This window comes from Podarcis cretensis, assembly GCF_951804945.1.
Source record: "Podarcis cretensis genome assembly, chromosome: 9".
In the NCBI taxonomy this organism is placed as follows: domain Eukaryota; kingdom Metazoa; phylum Chordata; class Lepidosauria; order Squamata; family Lacertidae; genus Podarcis; species Podarcis cretensis.
The window spans coordinates 35,197,497-35,225,348 of record NC_137178.1 but is presented as its reverse complement, the minus strand read 5'-3'; the positions used below and the strand labels follow the sequence as shown (position 1 = coordinate 35,225,348).

The 27,852-nt window shown below is 39.8% G+C and overlaps 2 long non-coding RNA genes across 2 annotated transcripts in view; one reads left to right on the top strand and one right to left on the bottom strand.

Annotated features, from left to right (window-relative positions):
- LOC307223483 overlaps positions 1 to 3,628 on the top strand; it is a 261,583-nt gene extending 257,955 nt beyond the window's left edge. Inside the window, exons 3-4 of the long non-coding RNA XR_013842107.1 lie at positions 2,555 to 2,749; positions 3,506 to 3,628. This is a non-coding gene — a long non-coding RNA (uncharacterized lncRNA). The remainder of the gene's footprint in view (positions 1 to 2,554; positions 2,750 to 3,505) is intronic.
- Positions 3,629 to 6,546: 2,918 nt separating this feature from the next.
- The window catches only part of LOC307223484, a 39,429-nt gene continuing 18,123 nt past the window's right edge, over positions 6,547 to 27,852 (bottom strand). Inside the window, exons 2-3 of the long non-coding RNA XR_013842108.1 lie at positions 11,255 to 11,540; positions 6,547 to 6,662 (exon numbers count right to left, since the gene is read on the bottom strand). This is a non-coding gene — a long non-coding RNA (uncharacterized lncRNA). The remainder of the gene's footprint in view (positions 6,663 to 11,254; positions 11,541 to 27,852) is intronic.

Here is a 27,852-nt window from a genome sequence, read left to right as displayed (position 1 = left end):
GCGAGAGGGGTTGGTGCGCACCGACCCCTCTCACTCTCCAAGCTTCAGCGAAAGCCTCCAAACCTTCATTTTTGGAGGGGAAAAAGTGCGTCCTATAGGGCAAAAAATATGGTAATACACTTTCAGTGCAATTTGATTTACTCAAAAGTTATACCCATTGAGTTCAAATGGGATATACTTCCTAATAAATGTGTATAGGGTTCAGCCTACATCTAAGGATAAGTTCATCTTGTTTCTGTTTGTAAACGTTATAATAAAGTTTTAATTGGTTACACTTGATTGCTGCCATACTATTATCAGTAAGAATCTCTCCACAGGAAACATATCTTTAATAAATTCTAGCTTAGGAAAAACAAGAAGATGCAAATGAAAAATGTACAAGTACAGATGATTCTTGGGAGCCTGCAGTTATTCTGAAATAAAATTTCATGGGAAATTGTGGGAAAATATAGTAGTGAGAAATTTTCTGGAAAGCACCACTGTTTTAGATTCAGTTCTTTCTGTCAATATACTACACAATATTATTTTGAAGATGAAAACATTAAACATAAATCAATATGCATTTATTGGTTAGCTTTGTATAGCAGTTATTTTTAGGGAAGTTTTTAATGCTTGATGTTTTATTGTGTTTTTAATATTCTGTTGGAAGCCGCCCAGAGTGGCTGGGGAGGCTTGGCGGGGTATAAATAATAAATTGTTGTTGTTATCAAATAAAAAGATACAGAACTACTATGCAGAGTTTTTCACAGCTTAATGCTTTAAGTGAAAACTATATGGATACATTTCTTTTAATAGATCCTCTATCTATGTAGCTACTTATATGTAATTAAAACTTTATGAATATATTTATTCCAATTATCTAATTATTTATGCAGCTAATTATTTATCTGGAAGGGTTATTCAAATATTGAAAATGGAAAATGTTGCTCCTGTTTAAATTGGCTCAGAGATGACCTTTCTTACAGAAGCTGAAAACTGAAACAGAGGTAAAAAATAACAGCACTGCTAAGATTGATAACAGCATGGCAGAACTTTCCACAGCCAACTTGTGGCTGTTCAAATGTTGTTGAACTCCAACTCTCATCAGCCTCAGGCAGCATGAGAAATGGTCAGAGATGAGAGGAGCTGTAATGTAACACTAGTTAGTCAATCCTGGTATAGTTATTGAACACTCCTGGTACACATCAGTGTAGTCTTAAACCCCAGCTCCCATTGTGGGCTCCATCCAACCATTCAGATAAATTGAATTTTACTGTGGTTTTATGGACTTCAGAATATGGTGAGATGCCAGTTTTGCTTTGCAAGGCAAAGAAATAAAAGTAGATATCCTCCTTTTACTGGGTCACTTTCCATTAAAAGCCTTGGGAGATAAGTCCTTCATAACTTGTTTCATTGATTTCAGTGGCTCCACCTATTTAAGATGCCATCTTAGGCACGTTACCCAGAAATGTGTTCAATGGCACTTACTACCTTGTAAGGTTGTAAGGCTGATCGCCGAAGAATTGATGCTTTTGAATTATGGTGCTGGAGGAGACTCTTGAGAGTCCCATGGACTGCAAGAAGATCAAACCTCTCCATTCTGAAGGAAATCAGCCCTGAGTGCTCACTGGAAGGACAGATTGTGAAGCTGAGGCTCCAGTACTTTGGCCACCTCATGAGAAGAGAAGACTCCCTGGAGAAGACCCTGATGTTGGGAAAGATGGAGGGCACAAGGAGAAGGGGGCGACAGAGGACAAGATGGTTGGATAGTGTTTTCGAGGTTACCAGCATGAGTCTGACCAAGCTGCGGGGGGCAGTGGAGGACAGGAGTGCCTGGCGTTCTCTGGTCCATGGGGTTACGAAGAGTCGGACACGACTAAACGACTAAACAACAACAACAAAGGTTGTATAGGATTGTGTGCAGTCTTGTTCTGGATTCAGTCCATAGTATATTGGTCCTGGGTCGTAGAGAAACAGCAAATGGGGCAAATAAAGCATGGCACAGCAGTTTTACTTGAAGCTCCTATTCAAATTGACTTAGAGGGATGCTTTGTCACACAAGTTGAAAACTAGCTTAGAAACCTAAAGTAAAGGTTAATGAAAAACAACAGTGCATTCAGTTTGGTGAGGAGCTATCAATTAGAGTGCCGGCAATCAATATTTCAGCATCATTCTTCCTGAATTTAGTGATCTAAGAAGTGGGATAAACAGTCTGTTAATTAAATTTTCAGAGGTGATAGATGGGATGGTTGGGTGGGACTAGAAGATGCCGGGAATACCAGCGATGACGGAAACTCATTCATAACCACGGAGGCTTCTTCCTTAATTATCATCAGACTGCTTCCAAGTTCTGGCTCATCTTGAAACTTTTTAAGATCAGCCAGTCCCACCCTCCGCAACACAGAGTCAATATATTTCTTTAAAAACCATTTTTAAGCCCAGTGCAGTTGTTCATCAGAATAACATTGGGGCATTTTTGTTGTTGTTGATGATATCCCTCAGTCTTGCTGAAAGTTTATCTGTTTAATTGTCATGAATGTAACAGTATATTTGTTTCTTTTTGTGGTCATCTCAGATTTGGAGCCAAAAGCAAACCACAGTGTTTCCTAACAAGAAATCTGGCAGCCGTCATGAGTGCAGTGATACGCTTGAGACAAGAAACCATCATCAGTGACACCAAAATGAATAAGAACCTAAGAAACAAGCAGAGTCAGTTGCAGCCACTGATGTCTTGGGAAAGAATCATGATATCAGAGGCTAGTAGCAAATGGTGAGACAATGTCACTTACTTTTTGCTGATCACTTCTAAATGTATGCCTGTGACACACACACCGCCTCAGTTAAAACAAGCTCAAGCAGGATTGAAATAATATCTGGGCTAGTTCAAGTGAAATTTACTTGAGCAAAAATAAGGAAATACATTAAAATACAGTAGAAATACTACACACAGAGAGAGAGAGAAAGAGAGAGAGAGCGAGAGAGAGAGCTAATATATGAGTACTATATAGAATTTTAAAATAAAAATGTCTCTTAAAATATTTTATACAAGTGTGACAAAATGGTTCCATGTATCCATTAAGGATTAACAAAAAAATGGAAATCACTCTTTCGGTGAAAATTTGTCACAGGGGGTTCCTGAAGTAGGGTGGCGTGGGGTGGGGTAGTTCAGCTGTACTGCCCTATAGGATAGGTTTGCCTTAGTCCCCTATTGCATAGGCTCACCTAGAGCCTCTGAGAAAGTAATCTAAGGCTGCTGTGATATTTTATTATCATGGGCTTGAATCACACTTTGTAGCCACAATACTGTAGCAGGGAGAAGTAAAAGTATGTTTAGGAACTTCATTTTGAACAAAAATGGATGAATTCAAATTGGGCAAGAATACTATTTTCTTTTTATAGACAGCTTAATTCTGGTTTCTGTTCCATCTCTCTCTCTCTCTCTCTCTCTCTCTCTCTCTCTCTCTGTGTGTGTGTGTGTGTGTGTGTGTCTCCCCCTCTCCTTCTTTTCCCTTCTCTTAGGATACAGATTATTAGTAGATAGTCTGAGTAGAAGGATTCTGCTTGAAATAAGCTCTGTGGAAAAGTGAATGATTTCAAGTGATAGCTTATGTTCATTCCAGCAACTTGTTGTGATTCTGTAAAAGATGAGAGCCGGAATCACAGATAAAAGACTCAGAAGTAAAAGAAACACACACCAAAAACACTCAGGATGATATCTAGGCTGGGGTGGTGGTGGAGAGATGGATCAAAACTGCTGAAGGTAATTTTGTGTGCAGGTTGGTTGGTTAAAAAAAACAAACCAGTTTATTGAACTCTCCAATAAAAAGGAATGTATTGCACAGAATGTCTGGAAATAATGTTGATGTTAAAACTGAAGTTTCTACTTAGCTTATGATTCCAATTGCTAGTGTGTTCAGTGAAGGCAAATGGAGAGAGATTAGCTTCCTATGATTGAAAATAAAACTTGTGATACAAAAGATAAAGAAAATGCAAAATTACTGGACCCTCTTGAATTATTTGGCAGTAAAATTATCACTGTAAAATTATCACTCTGACTGGTAGCAGTTAATGGAAACGACAGGTAAGTGAATTCTTAACCCAACTTTACTGTCTGTAATAACTTGTCTTTTAAAAACTGAAGAGTATGAGATCCAAATAATATTCAGTAACTGAGATTCTTTAGACATGGCTAGCACAGTCTGGCTTTATTCTAAGTGCGTCACAAAAATATGGAAAGTCTGCCTTATTGAAAAAGAGCTGTCAAAGAATCAGACTTTATCTTTGCAAAACTGAAGTGTTCATCAGTGGAGATTATTCTGATTTCAGAAGTTCTGATTTCAGAACTACCAATTCTAAGGTCAAAGTCTGCTAATGAGCACTCACACTATATTGTGGGTGCCTTTTGAGGGATCGCGTACAGTGCTACAGTTCCCAGGGAACTTGCTAGTAGAAGGGGGCTGGCCTGCTTCTCAGTGTGTTATTCAGAGGTTCATGCCCAGCCTCAGATTTAAGTTTTATTTCCTGGGAAATGGGGCCAGACCAATTATAAATAGGGGAAGAAGTCCAGTATTAGCCAGGCAGACGGCTGTGGAGATTCACCCTCCCTCCCCTCCCTTTGTTAATGTTTCTTGTTTACAGGTTAACTTTTTCTTCCTGTTTAGCGGTTGCTGCTGCTGTCTTTGACTGGTTGCTGTTGAAGGACTGGGAAGAAATTTTCCTGCATTAGCAGGTTGTATCTTCCCCGTAGCAATTCATCACAACTTTGGCGGTTATGGCCTTGGGTGGAATCCTTTAGTCTTTTCTTCCCTATAATGGGGGGGGGGGAGTGGTGACTGACTCCCTTGCAGCGGCGATTCCAGGGTCCCCTCTTAAAGGGGTTACATAAACAGGTGTCACTGGCCATACACTGCAAGGTTGTCAGTGAACTACCCTGCGTGCGGGGATATGGGCTCGGCTGCCTGTCTGCACTTACGTCACACAGAGCACCCCCATATCCCATTTACCCTGATGTGCCCCAGTTCCCCGGCTGGGGGGCTGGGAGGGATACACGCCCAAGGCCTAAGCCAAGGTCTTGCTACATTCAGAAGTTTAATAAAGTTGTGGCCTAATTTTAATTCCATAACATTGTCAGAGTCTTTATTTCGTTTCCCACATTCCCTGGGGGCTGGGGCTGTCACGCCTGGTCATGCAATTCACCCTGTTTCCCATCAGAGACTAATCCATGAGGTTGAATGAGGACTGCCCCATTCAGACTGCCCTCAATGAGCAGACTTTCCTACCTTCTTCCTTTCAGCAAATTTAGGAGGTGGTCTGCCTCCCAGCTTTCCCCCCTTCTTAGTCTCAGTGTGGCATTTAAATTTATAGAACTTAACAGCAACATAGATGAGGGGGAAAAAACTAGATTTAGCTAGAGTTTCCTGGGAAGAGAATTTTATTGTTAAACTATTCTAGAAACTACAGCACTTTGAGGTGAACAGCTCTCTAATAACAATTTTCTGCTTCCAAGGTTCTTGGGGGAGACACCATGACTGTTTGAAGTGATATAATAGTACTTTAAATGTACAATATGCATGGGGGCTAGTCTTACGTGCCTGATCCCAGTCATTCTGCACCTCCTGTCATGAAAGCAGGGATGTAGACATTTAGACTCTTACATCACATACAGATTAGTATCAGTGATGAAGTGGTACTGGAGCTCATCATGAAAGCACACCTCAATGGACAGTCCAAAAATGTATGCAGCTGTGCTGATATATTGTACACACACTCACAGAAAGAGACAGACACACCCAGAGAGAGAGAGAGAGAGAGGCAGTACCTAACAAAATACAAATTCATTAGTATGAGCTGACAGTCATAGAATCGTATTGTAAACCTCCCTGTGATCTTGCGATGAAGGGCACTATAGAAATAAGAATAAGAAGCTGGAAGTAATTTCCTGGTTTTCTCTATACTAATATGTTACAAACAATAATAAGCATTCAGAGATGTATCATTCGGTTGCCAAAACTAGGAGAGACTGTCAGTGACCTTGGCAGTCTGGTCAGTCAGAAAAAAACATTCTAGTGCTGTGTTCTGCTGTGTTTTCCCCATGTCCTTGTTCCACTATACAGTGGTACCTCTGGTTATGTACTTAATTAATTTCGGAGGTCTGTTCTTAACCTGAAACTGTTCTTAACCTGAAGCACCACTTTAGCTAATGGGGTCTCCTGCTACTGCCGCACCGCCGCCACACTATTTTTGTTCTCATCCTGAAGCAAAGTTCTTAACCCGAGGTATTATTTCTGGGTTAGCGGAGTCTGTAACCTGAAGCGTACATAACCCGGGGTACCACTGTACCACTAATTCACAAATATGGGAAGAAGTGCTCACCCCCACACCCTGGTATATATGTCATGTGCAGATGGAATATGTGTGGATTGACTACTTCCTAGTCTGATTTACTCTTGTTCTCATCCTTCAGATGTATCCTATTAGTATCTTGCCTTTATCTCCAACTCCCATCAAACATACTTGAAAAACAATGGCGTCAAAATGTATCAAGAGTCTTATTTACCTTACTTTTCAAATGTAGAGAGAACGGTAGATGAGTTGGTGCACAGATTTTCAAATTCATTTGCAAAGTTGTTTGAAAAAATATGAACAGGGTCCAGGGGGAATAGGGCTGTCTTCATTTGTCTTGACTGAATGGGAAAAAAAGAGTTGTTGACTTAAACATGTTTCTTAATTGGACCTTAGCAAATTGAGTCAAAGTAAAACAGATGGTGTAGACATTTTCCCTGAAAGGAGGACTTGTGCTGTAATTATCTTGAGCTATGATCTTTCACAGTTACACATACATAAATACCATTTCAATAAATTGGACTTGCAACTCCCGAACTGTGTGAAAAAGGTTGTCCCACGGGAAGAATGCTTATTTCTCCTGCTCATAATCATTGTTGGACAAATACTTATCAGTAATGGCTACCTAGTAGAATTAACTCTGTTGTGCAGTAGTACAAAACAGAGGTTTAGTTTCATCTCCCTTTAACTTCTATATTGTAACTGTAATATACGGCAAGATTTGTACTGCAGCCTGATCAACACCTTTTTGGTTCCTCAACTGTGCACAGGGAGGTCCTGGATATTTTGGCCTTCTCATTAACAACAACTTCAGTAGAAACACTGTATTTATGTTGGAGATATGTGCTCTAGCAAATGAAGTACCCAAGGTATGTCAGTTTTGCAACAGCATCAAGTATGTGCAGTGTCACCATATCTTCTCTAACCAGTGCAGGGAAAGACATTTATTTAATAAAATAATTCTATTCTGCCCTTCATCAAGAACTGACAAGAATAGTTAAAACATCTGAGTGAATAAAAAAGTTTCAGTCTTGAGCCTAATATAAAATAATGTTGATGTTATTCATGACTCCTTGGGGAAGACCCTCTATAACTAGGCTGTCACAACTGAAACTTCTTTGGGAAGGCAGAAAGAGAGAAAGAGGGGAGAAAAGAGAAGTGTGTGTGAGAGAGCACACTTTTCTTCATCTTAAAACTATTTCTGCTCTCATTTGAAGGTGAACCTACCTAATTTGCACTTCCTGAAATAATACGTGAACTGAGAGTCATTCTTTGAAATTTGCACTTCTCTGAATTTTGCAATGCAGTTCTCCAACCAAGTGACATGTACAGAAATGTATATATCTGGGTAAAGTGTGCACTAAAATGCATATTTTCAAGAGCATAAAATGCATTATGTTAGGGGAAAAATGCTTTGTGAAAAATTTTCTATTAGGGAGAATTGGATGCACACTAAAATGCTGCTGAATTATGAGGAGGACTTTAAACAAAACTGATGTAGAAATGTAGAACTCTGAACTGGAAAAATATGGGAACTGAGAGAAAGTGCCTTTGACAGTTTCACCCATCCCTACTTACAGTAAAAGAGACACCTTGAGAACGATTCTAGATGGTGACCTTAAAGGCTAATACAGGTGTCTACATTCCTTTAGGTACTTGAACCCTTAAAATGCCATTTAGAGTTATTTATGTAAGCACCAGATTTTGAATTGGTTTTACAAGCCACTTGGCAGCTGGTGAAGCTCTGTTAGAACTGGTGAAATATGGTCTGTACAATCTGCCCCGTCGGAATTTTGCCAACCCTGTTTCACACTAACTGACACTTCTGGACCTTTTTCAAAAGCAGCCACATGTATAACATATTGCAATCATCTGAACAGGAGATTACCAGAGCTTGGATAACTGTTGGCAAAATATCAAGCCCATTTTCCACCTCTGGCACATTGTGTCCTGTGTGACTACGTCTAGAAGACTGTTGGTAACAGTCAGGTAGTTTGGGTCATCTTTTCTGCACTGTCATTTGTGGCCTCTAGTGTTTGATCACTGGTGAAACTGGCAGAGATGGGGGACGCCTTGACAATGTCAACATCATTTCACTTGCTTCATCCTCCACCCATCCCTAACCCACAAATCTGATGTGTGGTTTTAAAAAAATCCAGGTTGGGGAAAACTCTTTGCATCTCATTTACCACCACTACCTTCTCATAGACACCCCCCCCATTAATTCATTCATGGGGGGGCAGTCCCCCCCCCATGAATACATATGAACTTGCATGTTTATGTGTAAGGGTTTTTTAAATCAGTTTATCAGTCGCTTATAAGTCTTATTGAGAATAACTTGATTGAAAGTGGGGTATATTTTTTAAAAAATAAATCAATAAAGTCATATGTTGGCCAAGATCCCAGTGTGCATTGCTCCTCATTCATTTAAACCTGCACATACTTTTTTTAAAAAAGTAATGGGAGTAACACATACACACATTCTTCCTTTTAATATTAAAAGACTGCACTAGGAATGTTGGGAATGGGTGTAATTGTGCATGGTGCCCCATTTAAACCCTGACCTGCTTGCTTGCTAGTGCTGATCTATATCTCCATTCTAAGTCTCCTACAGCTTGCTAGTGATCATCAAGTAAAAGCTCTTTCTTTCTTTCTTTCTTTCTTTCTTTCTTTCTTTCTTTCTTTCTTCAACAAACCATACAGGAATAAAAGGAAAAGTCCCACTAATGTAAAAGCTAAAACATAGGTGTCTAGTATAAGACTGCCTTTTAAACCTAAATTTCGAGCATGCCACTGGCTTCCCTGCCCCCCAAATCTCTCCTTCTACAGTTAACATTGTTAATGCTGTCTTCAACTCAATTTACTTGGATCCTTTACATTAATTGAAGGAATGTGGAACAATGCACAGTTCGATCTGCATGAACATACGAATTAGTGTCAGGACCTTTCTATTAGCTAAAAGGATAATTGATGTAATTGTGAGTATACCATCTTATGTTGATTTTTCCATCTTTAAAGAAGTATTTTAATATTCTTATTAAATGCTCAATATTTTAATATTCACAGTACAACTAGCAAATGTAAAAGGAAATCTAGCTGAACAAAAGATATGAAAAGCTCTGGCAAACAATTTGTTCAGTGGTGAAGTCCAGAAATCAAAGCATGAAGAAGGTAAATGGGTCCATGCAACTCTAATATGAGTTCATCCTGTTTCACATCAGAAGCTGATCCATTGGAACCTCAAAATGTGAAGGAAAAATACAGAGGAGGCAACTGTGAGAGTATCCCTAATATCTGGTCATAATCTTGCAGCTCCCACCAGTTTCAATAGTCTTACAACCAGAATGGATGCATACTTACTTGAAAGCATGTTTATTTGCTAAATTCCTTCTTACTCTTTTTACTCTGGACTCATCGCACACACCTATACATACTTACTGTGCGTATAAATGTATATAGGACTGAGGCCTTAGTGAATCCTCTTAGCTCAGTTGGTTAGAGCATGAGGCTGACCATTCCAAGATTGCAGGTTCAATCCCTGTATGGGGTTCCTGCATATTCCTGCATTGCAGGACAAGATGGTCATCAGTGTCCCTTCCAACTGTATTATTCTATGTTATGGCAGGTCTCCCCTTTAGCTGGCAATGTGTGTCACTCTCGGTTAATTCAAAATGTGCTAAGCCAATCTTGAGGTGTTTCAGGATCTCCTAGCCCATTGTGCTCAACGAGGTCCTGGACTTCAGCTCTGAACTCCTGCCTTGAATACGGTGGACTTTACTTCCAAATAAGTGTCTATAGCACTGTACCCTCAAAAATGCTTGTCTGTATAGGGACACGGGTGGCGCTGTGGGTTAAACCACAGAGCCTAGGACTTGCCGATCAGAAGGTCAGCGGTTCGAATCCCTGCAACAGGGTGAGCTCCTGTTGCTCGGTCCCTGCTCCTGCCAACCTAGCAGTTTGAAAGCATGTCAAAGTGGAAGTAGATAAATAGGCACCGCTCCGGCGGGAAGGTAAACGGCATTTCCATGCGCTGCTCTCGTTCGCCAGAAGTGGCTCCCTTGGCCAATAAAGCGAGATGAGCGTCGCAACCCCAGAGTCGACCACCACTGGACCTAATGGCCAGGGGTCCCTTTACCTTTTTATCTTTACAAGGTGGGCAGTGTGTGGTGATGACTGAAATATGTTCTGCCTCTACTGACTGAGGCATTATGCCTCTAAATGTCAGTTGCTGGGAATCTCAAATGGGCAGAGTGCTCTTGTGCTTAGCTTCTGCTTATGGGCTATTGGCCTCACCCAGCAGGCTCTTTCTTACGTTCTTAAGTAGCTGTGGAGATTTATACAAAATGTAGTTTCTTAGCAGTACAGTGGTACCTCTGGTTGCGAACAGGATCCGGTCCAGAGCCCCGTTCGCAACCTGAAAGGAACGCAACCCGAGGGGTCACGATTCGCCATGTCTGCGCATGTGTGAGTGGCGAAACCCAGAAGTAACCCTTTCCGGTACTTCTGGGTCACTGCGGGACGCAACATGAAAATGCGCAACCTGAAGCAAATGTAACAAGAGGTATGACTGTATATTTTTTTAAAAAATCCCTACAATTTATGTTCCTGCCAATTAAAAACTACCTCAAGATGTTTGCTCTGTAACTGTTCTGCCATGTAGCCTGAGCTCTTGTTGTGGCACACTGTGGTCTAGATTGTATGGGTTAGTTTGTGAGGGGCTGCTGGGTTGATGCTTCACATTATGCCTGTGTTTAATTTATTTCCTGTTCTGTTGAAAGCTAAAAATGCCAAAATAATAGCATCTTAATTTCCTGTGCATGCGCGCGCACACACACACACACACACACACACACACACACACATTATTCCCAGGGTGGATATATTCAGCTCACATATTCTGTTCAGATAAACAGCAAAACCATTTAATATTTACCTTTCCACAGGTCATTGAGCTGCTGGTTTGAGGGGCTTTTTTCCCTTTCAAATTTCCTGTTGGCTGATCAAAATACCTCCAGCACTGATGCTGACAGCAGGCCAGACTTCAGAGGTGGAATATGAAGCAATGCACATTCCTTCGCTTTCACTCATCATGGACTGCTTCATGTGCAATGAGAAGCAAAGCAGAGCTAGCCAAGTGAGAACCTGTCTGCTTTTGCTCTCTGCTTCAGTGCTTCTTGTCTCAGTCTCTGAAAGTTATTCCCACTCTTGGCCTATCAAGGCTGAAGCGATCAAATAATAAAAGGTAAACCGTTAATCAAGTGACAGCGTAAAACCAAACAATAAGCCTGAAGGTTTTTTTCCTCCACTCTTCTCTTTCTTCAAATATTTGTTTAATCAGATATTTGTTGAAAAGCTAATTTATTACTTACACTGGAGACAAATAGCTTCTTCTATGTCTTATCAATTGTTTATTTTCCTGCAGGTCAGATGGCATATAACATAGCCATTTACGGGGAAGGGGGTGCTGCTTATACGGAACAGAAAAAAATATGCATAGACCTTAATGTCTGGAATTACAAAACAAACAAAATCATATTTTGCAGAGAATCAGAATACCCCCTACAGATACACACACACAATTGTAGCGGGTTTTCAGAATTGCAGGTACCTTAGCAAACATGACTAAGTTTGCACTATTATTGTTAAAGCCCCCCCCCCCCCGAAAAAAAACCCCAGCAGTACAACTTAATAAAGCTGACAATGTTTGATAGGTTTCCCTGACCCTCTGAAGAAGATTATTGGTAGTTACAGGAGCTACAGAAGTGGTTAGGACATGAAGGAAAGGATCAGTTCTGCTGGTTGCTATATATTTGTGGGATTTCAAATCACTCAACCAGTCATTTTCCTTTTAAGAAAAGAAAAGACACTTTCCTACGCTGGCTTTCTGGTATCACTTTCCAAATCATTTAGGTTACCTGAAACACACCCATAGGAGATTAAGCACAGAAACATGAGAGTGGGAACTCACTATGCAGAGTGCTTCTGAATCATGTACTGGTCCTGGCTGCACAAGGAACAGCAGTTGACCAGTGACCCCACTTGGCAGTTTAGGCTCACACGCCAATCACACCCTTTGCTGGAGAAGGCCAACCTGACTGCAGTCAGATGTGCCCAGATTGGACTGCTACAATGGGTTGTCCCTTGAAAAATGCTCAGAAACTCCAGTTGGTTCAAAATACAATACATTGCATGGACTTTCATCTCTTTTGGCTGCCAGTCTATCCCCAATGCCAACCTGAAGTCTTGGTGGTGTCTTTGACCATTAAAATCTGTAACAATCTTGGATATCTGAAGGGATCACCCCTTCCTAAATGCACTCAGTCGCACACTCTGGTCAACAGTGGAGTTCCATGTCCCCTTATTGACCAGCAGTGAATGGATTTGGATGGGTGAGCAGTTCTATATAGTCCAAGTCCTACAGTTATGGAGTGTTCATGCAGTTTTCTCACTTTTAAAGATCAGTTTTCCAGCTGATAATATTTCATGCTATTTCCCCACTAAACTGAGAGGTAATTCTGACACTGAGTGTTGGCTCTTAATTAGTGTGTGTGTGTGTGTACACGCGTGCGCACACACACACCGTCAAATGAAAAGATAGATAGTATTTTTTTTATAAAAAAAATTGTTGGCATTCACCATCGGGGATAAAGTCAAACCATCAGAGAGTTACAATGTTTGCTGTGCCTATAGAGACCAATATGAGAAAAGCATGTTTTAGTGCAGGTAGGACAAAGGCTTCTTGTTTTGCTGTTACACATGCACCATTTGTAACACATAAATGAATAAATAAGGAGATTTTATTATGTCAAAAATTATTGCACAAGTTCATCCTTGCATTGCAACGATGAATTTTACAGCCAACATGCCAGGTAACCCCCAGATGTGTCCGTTTTGTAATCTTCTATTGCTGTGTGAATTACCCAGAGTAATATTGGTTTAGCGTTTGTTGTTTCGCTGCTAGCATTTCAAAATATACATTTATTCCTGCTTTGCATTTCCTTCTTTGAACCTATCATCTGGAATTTGTTAGTTCATTTAACTTAATTTTTCTTTATCTTCCCCATTTGTGTCCTCATCATGGCTCTCATTGCAAATATATCTGGATAATAGTATTGATATTGCTTAAACTGCCCACATGGTGCATCTCCAATCTGTAATAGGGAAATCAACATCCACGGAAAGGCAGATGCTTTGCCACAGTTCTTTCATTCCTATGAAACAAAACTAACATTTTGTTGAGTATTAAAACAAAACAAAACAAAACCCTCCTTTCAAAAGTCTAACTGAACTTCATGGGCAAAGGTGGGGAGTTTTGCCATTCACAGAATAGAGGGAATACATGCCAATAGTCACTGAATGCAACCTGGATCACATCCACCATGCATTTAACACACATTTAAATCTCATGGCTTCGCCCTAAAAATCCTGGGAACTAAAGTTTACTTTCACATAGCAATGTAAGAACACAAGAAGAGCGTGCTGGATCAAGACAATAGCCCATCTAGCCCAGCAACCTGTTCTCACAGTGTTCAACCAGATGCCTGTGGGAACCCCAGAATACAAGCACAAGAGCTCTCTTCCCTCCTGAGGTGTCCAGCAACTGGTGTTCAGAAGCATTATTGCCTCTGACTGTGGAGGCAGAGCATAGCCCTTAGGGCTAATAGCTGCCAATAGCCTTCTCCTCCCTGAGCTCCAATTCCAATCCCCTATGGCCCTTCATTTGTCAATAACAGCAAAGCTTAAACCTGGTAGAGGGCCTTTTTATGTGAACTTTCGTATGCATCCCAGCAAAACAGCATAGGTTAGCATGCCTTTGAAACACAGATGTAAGGCTGAATAAAATAAATGGAAAAGCTTGAAAGAGAACACCATTTATTTATTTATGGCATTTATACCTAGCCTTTAGCCGATTATGTTCTAAGAGCAGTTTAAAAAAGCTAGAATTAAGATCACTCTTGTTCTCAGGCTGACAATCTGAAAAGACACAACACGTAAGGAAAAAGAGAGGGTAAGGAGGAGGGGAAAACAAGCTCAATGATACTGTAAACTACCCTGTGATCCTTAGATAAAGGGTGGTATCAAAATTTCATAAACAACAACAATACAGTGCCTTGCCTTTTCTTTTTGCATGAAAACCAGATTTCCTTTTTTAAAAAAACAAACAAACTGATCATTTCAAATGCTGCTTATTTATTATTATTATTATTATTATTATTATTATTATTATTATTATTTAATGCAAAGTTGTTGCATTAAAGGTAGCAACAAATTGTTCAGAGTAAATACTACTTATGGTGAAATTATAAACAGGAGGGTAAACAGGAATGCAAATTCTGTGAAGTCAGAATGTGTTTGAATAGTGTGCCACAACTCTTAATTTATCCATGACCTCTGATCACATTACACTTTCCAGATTACATTAGAGACAGCGTCCTGGGAAACAAAAGCCATCTTTCATCTTCAAAGGGCAGAATGAGAATACTAATTTGATTGCCTTGGCTACAACTCTCTCTCCCAGTTGGGAAAGTTAACAAATCAAATCAACAACACATAGTTCAGTCAAAGGAAGAGAAGAAGCTGTTTTTGAAAGAACAAAAATTCAATACAGCATCCTTGATGGGTCTCTATCTTTATATTTTGCACTTTGTTGAAATAAGTATATATGCATACCAAGTAATATGTGTTTCCATCTTAGCTGCCTGTAGCTGAAAGATTTTATGATAAGTAGAGTGTTATTTGTGCTGTTTTACAAGATAAATTATGTATGGTTTTGCACTTGCTACTGACACTTCCTATAAACTAGGGGGAGCAGCTTAATGGACTACAGCCCATAAATATTGTACCATTCAAATCCACAATGACAAAAGGTTTACTGCTAAATAGTGTGCTTCTCAAAACGCCGCACTTCAGCTAATAGAATAAATTCAGAGGACATGTCATTTGCACCTGTTTACAATGGGAAAAACTGCTTAATGCAAAGAGTAAGGTTATTTATACTTTCCATAACTTAACACTTGTCATTCAAGGACTGAGCCCGAGATCAGCAGTGGAGGAGCAGAAATGGAACCAAGCACTTTGATATATAGTAATTGTTAGGAATTTTTATATGATAGCTTTATAACTATACTTTCCTGGAGTGAGGTAATGATTCTAATACTACAAAATGAATTACTTTTATTTAAACGTGGAATTTGGTTGAAAGCCGTTTCAGTTGGGTTATGTGGGAAAGTTGCAGTGTCTGCGCAGGAATACTCATAGAAGAAGATGAGGTAGTAATTATTGATCATAGAATCAGAAAATGGTAGAGTTGGAAGGGAGCCCAAGGAACAACCCCCTGCAAGGCAAGAATCACAGTTAAAGGATCACTGACAGATGGCCACCCAACCTCTCTTTAAAAACCTCCAATAAAGAAGATTCCACTGCCTTCTGAGCTAACAGTTTCAAGCAGCTCTTATTATCTTACTGCATGATCTCTCATGCAGATATATCTATATGCTTATTGATCTATATCTTCATATATCTAAATACCAGGGAGAGGGAAATAAAAGACAAACATTTATTTCTTCAAACACAGATGTGTCTCATTTCTTGCTTTCCTTTGTCAGTTAACTGCTCCACTGTAATACTGTGCCCTGCCCCCAGAATCATGGACACTTATTTATTTTATTTATTAATATAATTTTGATCCTTTATGGTCTTTAGGCACACCATCCACCCAAGACAGCTAACAATAAAACCAACCCCAATTGTTAAAACAGGGGACGCGGGTGGCACTGTGGGTAAAACCTCAGTGCCTAGGGCTTGCCGATCGAAAGGTCGGCGGTTCGAATCCCCGCGGCGGGGTGCGCTCCCATCGTTCGGTCCCAGCGCCTGCCAACCTAGCAGTTCGAAAGCACCCCCAGGTGCAAGTAGATAAATAGGGACCGCTTACCAGCGGGAAGGTAAACGGCGTTCCGTGTGCTGCGCTGGCTCTCCAGATGCAGCTTGTCACGCTGGCCACGTGACCCGGAAGTGTCTCTGGACAGTGCTGGCCCCCGGCCTCTAGAGTGAGATGAGCGCACAACCCTAGAGTCTGTCAAGACTGGCCCGTACGGGCAGGGGTACCTTTACCTTTACTTTATTGTTAAAACAAATACAGAATTCTCAGTGGAAAACAATACCAACTCATGAAGAGCCAGATGTCTGCTGAAATGGGTTGCTGAAAAGTAAAGAAAGCCAAAGGCTTCTTCTAGAAGAGCAATCTACGATCAAGGTTAGTGATAGGGAAACCTCTGGCTCATATTCCTAATTAGACCCACCAGGCCAAGCTGTATCCAATTGCTCTACACTTGATGTCATATATGAGGTCAGGTGTTGGACAGGTAAAGACACAGCTAGGGCAAAAGGGGGTTTAGAGTAGGGATGATGGAGAAAGTCAATTCAGCTTACTTTGAAAATGAACTTATCTAATTAACCCTTTCCAAAACAATTTACAACAGAAAACATGTCCATCCTTTAAAATCAGCACTTCTCTGAATTTTGCAATGCAGTTCTTCAGATGAATAATTCATACAAAAATGCCTATACCAGGGTAAAGTATGCATCTATTAGTGAAAATAACATTAAAAATGCATTATATTAGGGGACATTTCTTCTCAAAATGTGTATATTAAGTAAAATTGCATATAAAAATGTGTACATAAGGAAAAATCCACACTGAAATGATATGTGTTCATTAGGACTTTTCAGTTTTTATTTTAAAAAATGCAGATTGGTGTGAACATGGGGACAACTGAACTTAAGACTTAAGAAATGAGCCTATGATGGACATACATTCTCTTGCACATCACAAACATCTGCTGAGAAGTATGTCTGCAGCCATATACACAGAGGCTTCTATAGGACATGCATGACTGGAACCAGGAACCCTGTGTCATTTGGGTTACACGTTGTGTGGAAATTTCTGTACATACATCTGTATGCACAATGGCCAACTCTATGCAAATATTATTATTGTCTTAGCAGACATCAGATGTAAGGCTTATCAGAGCTTTCGGTGGACCCCAATCCATGCTCATATATTGAATCAGTTCATGTTACGTCAGCTGAATAGAACTAATTATGTGAGGTCTTTTCCCCATTCATTTAAAATAAATTTTGAGGGTAACTTTTAGAAGCTTGCCTGTCTCTAGTGTAAACTAGAGTGCAATTCACCTGTGGTTGATCATGGTCTGTGCAGCTTTGAAGAGTATTTCCCCCCTTTCCTACCCAGAAGATGCCCGACCTAGGGGCAAGAAGCTTGTTCCCTGTGCCTGCCCTGCCTCTGATGGCTTCCTGGCATCAAAGCTATCAGAGCCATATGAACAGGCATCAGCAGCAGTGTAAAATACAAGCAGCCACAGCCTGAAGCCCAAACTTGCACCCCTGCACATAAACTGAGCCAAGAGGAAAGAAAGGGAATAACGGGCATGCATAGATTGAAGGGAAGATACAGAAATAGAGAAAGATATCACAAATTAATGAGATATTATCTGAAAGGGGTAAAGAAATAAGAACAAAATACAAAGAGAGTATTTGAGCAATTGAGAGTGATGACCAAGAGAAGGGAACAAAGCACATAGAGAGAAAATGTGTGTTTGTGCATAGTGTCTCTCCTGTTAAACGTCTCCTTACACTTGAAGGTCATTGTTATTGCATACTTGATCTTCTATAGATTGACAGCTGTGAAGCCATGCAATGATATGAGTTCTCATTGATGGACACCACACCCATTATTTGCTGGGACATGAGGGGAGTTTCCTAAGGCATCACAAGTGGGGTGGGGGAAGAGTCTGGAAAAGAGGAGACTAAGATGATATAAGATAGCCATTTTCAAATAGCTAAAGGGCTTTCACATGCAAGAAGGAGCAAACTTGTTTTCTCCTGGTCTGGAGCGTAGGACCTGAACCAATGGCTTCAAGTTAAAAGAAAGGAGATTCAGAACTTTCTGACAGTAATAGGTGTTGGACAGTGGAACAGTCTCCCTTAGGAGGTTGTGGACTCTCTTTCCTTAGAGGATTTTAAGCAGAGGTTAGATGGCCATCTGTCATGTATGATTTTGTGGAGATTCCTGGGGGTTGGGCTGGATGACCCTTGGGAAACCTTCCAACTCAACCATTCTCTGATTCTAGGAAATATATTTTGGCATGGTACATAAATGAAATGTGCATTGGAAGGCTCTTCCACTTGAAACAAAACACTCATTTCTAAGGTTGTGGTTTATAAGAATGCACGTTTCCTTGGAAAGAAAACAATTTCTTTCTTTCCCTTTTAATCTGTTTGTTTTGGATTACAAACTAAGCCTTAAATATGTGAACATTTGATGGAAATAAATTAGTGCCATTCTCTTTAACGCAGTGCTTATGTTTTCAATTTGATGTGAAAAGTTGAAAAACAAGAGAAACAAATTGTACTACTGCCTTATATTTGTGGGAAACTCCTGATGCTTAAAAAAAGAAAAACAGTATTAAGTGACTTCAATAAATTGTGTTGTTTGAAGAAAGCTCATTAGCACCTTGTGTGTTTTAGCACTGCCTGCACCGTAACTTCATTTCCAGAAGAATTTATGATAGTATGAACAAATCTGTTGCCGAACTGGAAACACAAAGAGTCCCCAAAGACTTTGAACTAGAAGAGTCTTACATAGCAATGAAGAGTATAGAGAATATATACCGACATAGGCAGGAAGTTTTTGGGATGGTTTGGATATGCTATGTGATTTCTGAAATTGCATTGCTCATGTATGGGCACTGGTTTTGGGCATCAGATGCCAACATTCTACCAGCCTTAGCTTTCATACCATTTATATCTAGGGATGAGGTAAACTCTGAATCAAGAGAAAGTCATAAGGCAAACTACCCCCTTGCCAACTTCAGCCTCTGGACTCGATGGCCCTTGTGGTCTTTTCCAACTCTATGATTCTTCCATTAAGTTTCACCTTGAGATAGACCTCTTTGAGTTTGGGTCCTGCTCAAAATGTTTGTCCTAGCCTTTGCCCTAACCCTCCCCTGCTAGTCTCTTCCTTACCAAGCAGTAAAACCTATCATTTGCAAAGAAGCAAGCATTCTCCTGATTTGATTCAGGAAGCAATGTAAGGGGGCCAGCATAAAACACATAACTTCTAATAGGATGAGGCCGATGGGATTCAGTTCACGGAAAAGTACAAATTCCACGATGCCCAGAAGAAATTGTATGCTTGACCATGATCACAGGGATGGATACAGAACAAACATTACATATCTTTCAGTTCTGAAGTTTTCTGCAAAAAAAATGCTGATTTATACTACATGGCCTGAGATAGTTTTGTCACATGTGACAACTTCACTACTAAAGAGATTTATGTTGGGCCAACTGAAGGCACTGTTTAGTGAAAAATGGCTCAAATGGCTACTCTACAAAATGAACCTTGCCACCTGCAGAGAAAGCCCTTTCCAAAGGCTTCTGCTCTAAAGACAGCTTTGGATGAAATCCTACCTGTGAGTTATCAGATTATTGCTGCAAGATAGAAATCCCCATATTTTGTTTTTATGTGCCATGTCTTCAGCTCTCCCTGATGAAAGTCAAAGGAATGGTTTTGATCACAGAAATCTTCCATCACTGCTAGTACTAGAATTATTCTTCTTTATTCAGATGGAGGCTGATGGTGTGAATCCTGTTTTAACCTGTTTGGGAAGTTCAAGGGGTGAAGGTGGGCAAAATAACACCCCTCAGTAAGAAAAAATAATATTTCATGTTAGCTTTCCCAAAGCAGTGATAATGTAGGTAGGGAAATTCTAGATGAAGGGGTATGCTGCAATTGACCAGACTGAAGAGGGATGCTGTCATTGACCACAGAGGATTTTTAGGTATTAATGAACTTCCAAAGGTGGCTGGCTGCATGGCTCATGAACCACTCACAAATGCTACTGGACCTCAGCATATGAAAGTAGTAAGTAGTGTAATGATTTTGAATTTGAGCAACTTCAGTTTAAAAACCCTACTCACTCAATCAATGGTCAACACTTTATCTTTAACTAGGCCTTTGCCTGATTGACAACTGATACCCTTAAAAATAAATGTGTTGGGGTGGAGTTATTCGGTTGCTTTCATTTTTATTCATGTTTTTATGTTGTAATTTCACCCTGTGAACCTCCCTGAGACCTGTGGGTATTGTTGGAAAAACGCCCGCCCAGGAAAGGTGCCAAGCTTCCCGGGACGCCGGGCCTTCTCTCCGGTGGTCACCCTCTGGCTGGAATCCTCCGTCAGTCCAGAGAGACCGTTGATAAGCGACCCCTCCCTTCTAAGAGGAGCACACTCACTTCCTCCTGGCATCACATCACAGAAGAAAGAGGCAGCCCGTAGTCTACTGCTACTTTATTAAGACTGTACAAAACATGTCTGCTCTCCTGAGCAGTACAGCACAAGAGTCTCTGACTCGACTCAGCTTCTATCCAGAAGCGGAAGAAACAACACTCAGTAACTCCACCCGGTTACACTGAGAACTGGCTGAGACTTCCTGTCTCACGCTCATAGACATCACATGATGTCAACAATGTAGCTGCTTCCTTGCAGCTGGTGGGAACTGAAATCCCAACAGGTATAGGGTGGTATACAAATTAAATAAATAAATAACTGACAAGAGAATTACAGCTAAGGACAGAAAAAATAAAGGAGGTCCTATAACACCATTATTATTTGCTTTAGTAATAGGCTGTGCCCTTAGGTTGCACAATTTGAAGTGATCCACAGATACAGGGAGCGAAAAGAGAAATGGCAAAATTAAGCTGTATACAGATGATATAATGTGATCTTTGGAAAATCCAAGAATATCTGTGGCCCAGGTATTTCATCTACTAGAATCCCTGGGATGGGACCTAACTGTGTAGATAGACCAAGCAAGTTAAAGTTATAGTGGTTTGCAAGGATTAGCATAAAATGATGGTTTGCCAAGACTTTTGTTTTTGTTCATCATTTTATTCCTGTTTGTGGACTTGAGAGAATTAAAAACCTTGCAGAAAAGCTTGGAAAACTTTCTTTGACAAGATAAGTGCCCCACTATTGACAGCAATATTATGCAAACATCAAAGCAGAAAGGAGCCTTTGTGTTCCTAGCCTAGCTTTGTATTGTGAAACTGCACAGCTAACATGGTTGAAACTATGGCTATCTCAGAAGGAAGAGGAAGATATCAACTTGAACAGCTATTTACTGACCACCCCCTTGCAAATCTGATGTGGACATCAAAGAGGGAAAGGGGAGAGGTCTTGGAACAAAACTTAATCCCCCTTCAATTGTTAAAAACCTGGGGCAAATATAAAATCAAAACTGAGGCCACAATCACATATGGCATCCCTTATATGGCATCATAGTTTTTTTTGAAAATGAGGATTCAGGTATCTCCTAGACTGGCTGTGGATTGGGATGCTGGGTGAGACAGAGAACGTAGATAAGAGCCACATACAGATAATAAGGAGGGATGAAGTCATCCCATGGTTTAGTGAAGGTCTGGTCCATGGGGCATTCTAAGCACTTATAAATCTATCATTCCTTGAGGCGGGGGAAGTCCCTAAGAAATGCCATGTTGCCATCCCGACTCCCATCACACACACTGTTTGAGAGCTACTCTGTAAAAGAGATTAAGTTGTCTGGGATAGGAGAAAAAAGAAACTGAAACTCTTACTTATAAGCCATTCTCATATAACATAATGGGAGGTACTTCTAAGTAGGCATGCAAAGAATTACACTGCTTGAGAGGTCAAATTCTAACTGGATGACAAAGAATAATGAAGCAGTAAGGAAAGGATTTCAGGTTGTTGGTTCATTTTTCCATATTTCATTTATAAACAACCATCTTGATCTGTTTTGCATTTCATATATTCCTGTCCTGGGTACTCAAAACAAATATAAACAGTGAATATTATTGCATGATTATTTACCCTTGATTGTGTTTTCTAGTAAGCCTCATCTCACTGAATGACAACACGAACTAGGAATGCTCAGTGCTGCATTCAATTCTCCCTTTTGTCTCTTACAACTGAAGCTGACAGATTCAATATACCATCAAGTGGTTTTTAGCAATGCTTAAAATTTACAGTGGACCTATGGCAATTTGCACAGATGTCTGGGAGATCTACAGTTAAGGAGGCAACATCAATAAAAGACAGCATTATTTGGTTAGCTAGAACAAGTATTCATTTTTTTCCTAGATGCTGATTAATAGGTACGGGGATTCCAGAAAATTCAGCACATGGAAGATTTAAGACTGAGGCATTGATTCAGTGTCATGATCAAAGCTCTAAAATATGCATAAATTTGGCTCAAAAATCCATTTAAGCATCCTTCTCTTGAATCACCATATTTTCTGATGGCATTCCCCAACAGACTATCAACTCTCATCTTTCTTGTCCCCAATATTTCCCTCAAAGAAACTCTATGCTAAACTACTGAGAAATATTTTTACTGGGATCACAACATGCCGGGAGGTTAACACTTACCTCCACTCTAGCAATAACAATGTGATTGCAAGTGACACAGTTAGGGTCACATGCAGTTATGTCATGAGACACATCTGTGATTAAAGTAAAGGAACGGACCAGGAATAAAAGGCAGAGTTTTGAAAATAAGGGCAAATAGCATATCAAAGTTTTACATTGAAGGAAAAAGAAACATTATGTGGGTAAGGAGGCTGGGGGCTAGGGGTAATTTGGGATTCCCTTGGGGACTATCCTGCACACCTTGGTGAACACTGGACAGTGGGGTTAGACTCCACTTACCCATGGCTTACTTAGCAAGGAGGAAGACCTTCTCCCAATCCATGACTGGGAAGTAAATAATGGGGTGAGGGATGTGGTCATCATATGCAATCATTAATATCCATCTGCCCACACCTAGTTAATGGTTAATTGGCAGATCCTCTAATTTGTATTATATTTGAAAAAAATATAATCTTTTTAAACCGTTTAAAAAGTTGTTTTGAGTCTTCTTTCTGGAGGTGGGAGCAATAGAGAACCATGGCAGTTTAACTGACTCTGCTGCCTGCTAGTCTGCCTTTTAATACAATGTATTCCTCAAGTTCCCACCAAGAAACACAATTCAGTTTAATCCACGCTTAACATTCCCATGCATCGTCTCATTCAAAATGATATAACATTCTAATAATGGTGATAAGATGCTGAAGGAGGCCAGGGCAGCAAAGAAATGCACATTTTTAAAAAAAAATAGCAAAAAGACTGTTAAAACAATCTAAGAACAGAAACATTAAGAATTGTTACTTCGTAGATATAAATTGTCTACAAGGACCCACTATCCTAAAAACTCATCATATGGTATACAATTATTTTAGAGCATTCTCAGGACCCCTGGGTTATCCTTCCAGGGACCATAGAATTTCATCCTTAATTTGATATAATGATATTTTTTAATTTGTTGGTTGTTCTCTGGATGTAATCATGAAAAATGTATATTTGTCACTAGTATCTTTCCCCTACAAATAAAATGTATACATGACCATATTTTTAAAAGTAAAGTGTGCAGACACGCTTCACAACAGAATCAGTAATATTATTACAAGTGCTAGTATGCTCCAAATTAAAATAGTTGGGGCTTCTAGATTTCCCCTTTTCATGTGTTCTGGGTTATTTATTTTTTAGCTTTTAAGGTTCAATATCTGTAAGTTTCAGAATCAATTTTCTTACCGTAGTCTTCTGTAACTGGCTGACATAAAATATGAAATGTATCAAGAGACTGACTCTCATACATATTTGCAAATTTCTTCATGGCAACACATGCTTTAGAATACCTTTTTAAAAAATAAACAAACAAGCAAACTTCTTGCTGTTCTGTTTGTGATACTACTTAGCTTTAAGTGATCTATATTTAAATCTTACGCTGTCATAGAACTGGAAAACTGAGAATCAAAAATGCTAAGGCCATCATATACATTGATTCGCCTTCCAGTAATTAGTGCATATTCCCATGGGTACATATGCCAATGAATTTTATGGTACTATTTTTAGTCTTAATATCAAGTTTCACTTAGGAAATGTACTACACACCAGAATAAGAAATATGCAAACTAAGGTTTTTCATCTTCTTTCTATTAAAATGTGAAATTCTCAAGTACACCAAGGAATATGTCAATTATATAGCTTTGAAAATATTGATTGAAGGTTGTGGTACATTTCCAACACTGAATATAAGATTCATGCAAGATTTCAACAGTCTAGGGGGAAATACTCTCGAACTCTTTTTTTGGTATTTTCTGATGAAAGCAGTAGAAAGGGAAATGACAGGAAGACCGAGATCAATCACTGGGAAGATACATTTGAAAACTCTAGTGAGGAATGTAGTTAGCTGATTTGCTTTCCAGTCGGTGCTCCCAACAGTGTATTCAACGCATCTCATTACATCTCTGCTCCTTACAGCCGCAGAAAAGGGTTCCTAGTGTTTCACAATCCCCAATCATATGATAAAATTAGATCAAACTGTTCACAAGAGTTTTGAACTGTGGAGAAGATTCTCCTTTCGTCCCAAAGGGCTTACGCCATCTTACAAACATAAAAACAGATGTTAGGCTTGCCTTGATTTGCTTCACAGAACCTAGCATATTTTTGTGTAAACAAGACTAATGAGAAAGGTTGCTATTAGAAGTTGCCAAAATAACTTTACATATGCATATTCGGTCACAAACTACACACACACACACACAAATGTTCATTAACATTCTAGGAAACATGTTGGGGGCTTTTTCCATTGCACTATTGAAACCCTCCCAACAGCAACATAGCTGCATCACAGTCGCCTGAAATGCTGTTCAAGACAAAAACTTTTGTCCCTATGCAAGAAGCACTCAGTTAAACATCTTTCTAAAGGAATTGCTTTTCAGAGATCCTTTGTGGTTAAACAGACATATGAGGGGCAAGTAGTGAAATTCTGGCTCCCAATTCACAATTCACAGATATTCATGAAAATGTAGCAATACTATTGTGCTGGGTGTATGGGGCTATCTGCAAGTTCTGCATAGAACAGATGTAGAACCTTGTCACCATGAGATCACTTCTCCCAACATGTGTTCATTATACTCCAAAAAGGGCTCTACAGATACTCATAACACAAAATAGCATGTAGGATACCTGGGAGGCATGCTACACGTAGATGGCTGTCTTCCAAACTATGGGGTGGAGTTGGACACTCATGATTCATGCATGGTTCTTCAGATGTCAGGCAGAACACAAAAGATCACAGCAAGTAACCATAAATTAGTATCTGGGGAATAGGTCAGTTGGTCTCAGCAGCGCTATGAATGTATTTCCATAGAGTATGTCTGAGTAGCATGTAATATTAATAAAAAGGGATGAAAATTGCCATTATGATCTACTTGTCATTCTTTAGTATAGTCACTGTTGTGCATCCAGCTGTTTGTAAACAGATCAAAGCTATTATTTATTTATTTGTTAAATTTCTATGCTGCCCTTCATTCAAGGATCATAGGGTGGTATACAAAATAATAGCACAAAAATACACAACATAGTAACAAATGGGAAAATAATACTGCCCCATAGTTTAAAAGGTCCTAGATTGTTTAATTAGTCAAAGGTCTGGAAGAAAAGGATTTTATTTTGCCTTGCACCTAAAGATAATACGAAGGCATCAGGCCAGTTTCCCTGGGGGAGAGCATTTCACAAGTGGGAAGCCACCACAGATAAGGCCTGATCTCATGTTGCCACCCTCTGGACCTCTCATGAAGGCGGCACAAGAAGAGGGGTCTCAAATGATGATTGCAGGGTTCAGTTTGGTTCCTATGGGTTCTACTGAGTACTGATTGGCAGCAGTTTTCCTGGGTTTCAGACTGGGGACATACCCAGTATTACCTAGAGACACAGAGACTTTCTGAATGCAAGCCTGATGCTCTACAACTGAGCTGCAGCCCCCTCTTCTGAACAATGCCAACTGAATTGAAGCAAGACTGAAAAAAGGGTGCTCTACTTCCTCAGTGTTTGTGCCAAGGCTTGCCATGTGGTGAAGTTCATTTTCTCTATATATCACAAAGCAAATCATATATGAGCTCCAAACACAATCCTGTCAAATTGGTCATTTTTATCCAGAATGTGTAGCACATTTTAGGAACAGTCAAACACAGAAGAACGTCTAGGATAAGACACATACTATGCAAGTTGATAACAGCAGGTGGTGCGGAAGTAAATGACCGTGCATTAGCACAAACATCTCATACTGACAGAAATCTTTCCAATTATTCTATTTCCAACTTAAGGGGAGAGGAGGGAATTGTTGCATGCTTTAGCTACATTAAATTATCCACAGGGTTTCTAAAACAAACTTTTAAATTCAAAGTGAAACTTTTTATTTAAAAGTTTTGATTTCCCGAACTCAGTTGGATGATGATGCAATGCAGTCTTTTCAAAACCATATGTTGCTTGCCAAATGAGTGAATATCTCTTCAGTCGCTCTCATTCAGATTTGTACCTTTTGATTCAATGACACTTGAAGAATAGTGTGGTGATTGGCACGTCAAGTTAGGTGGTCAACCTGTGCCTTTTTGGCCGTGCCAGTTCACATGTTGCTGGTGGAACTCTATAGTAGGAAATTAGAGCATCGGGGAAATAGACAAAATGAAACCGTATAGCTGTCGGATGTCAGGGAAACAGCTAGATTTTAGTTTTTAAAACTGACTTTCCTATGTTAATTATGAATCACTGAGGGAAGGATTAAAAGAAAAAAAAGGAGGAAAATTAAGTCAGGCTGGAGTAGTGGAGACGAGTAAAGGCTTAAGACCAGAGAAATGCTTTTCAAGATGGATTTCTTTTCTTCAGTCAGAATGGAAAACTGCTCCTGTTATTATATTCATAAGCTTTAAATCAGTATATATGTGCAACAAATTGGGAATGGAATAGATATCCAAGGTTAGCCATATTCAGAGTACACCCAAAGAAATCAGTGGACTTATCACAAAATGGATACAATCATGTTCTAACTAATAGCAATAACTAATGACAATTAATGACAATAACCAATTGCCATTAATTTTAACAGAGCCAGATTCCAGCCAACGGGCTGCATCTGTCCAAGTTATACTTAGAGTAGACCCTTTGAAATCAATGGATTTCAAGTTAGTAAGGATTAGCAAGACCACCGACTATGACCTAATCTGATGCAACCCAATGCATTCCATTTCCTTGTCTATTGAGCATTTACCTCTACCTATAATCAAATTAATATTTGCATTTAAGCAGATTGTATTTAAGCACCTTAGACGTTTCAGTGTTTCAACCTTCAAAACAACTGATCTTGCACTGTATCTAACTTGGTATTTTGAACAAGCCCATCTGTAGCTCCTTCCACAACAGATGATACAGCCCACCGGATAGCCCAGTCCTAAGGATCAGTATAAGCTGGAATGGCTCAAATAATGACTTGCACCACTGCAGCTCAACTGCAGCCTTAATCCCAAGGAAAGGGGAGAATCCTCCTGTTCAGTAATTCATGAACAGTACATAAACCATGCTTCTAGAAGCCAAGGT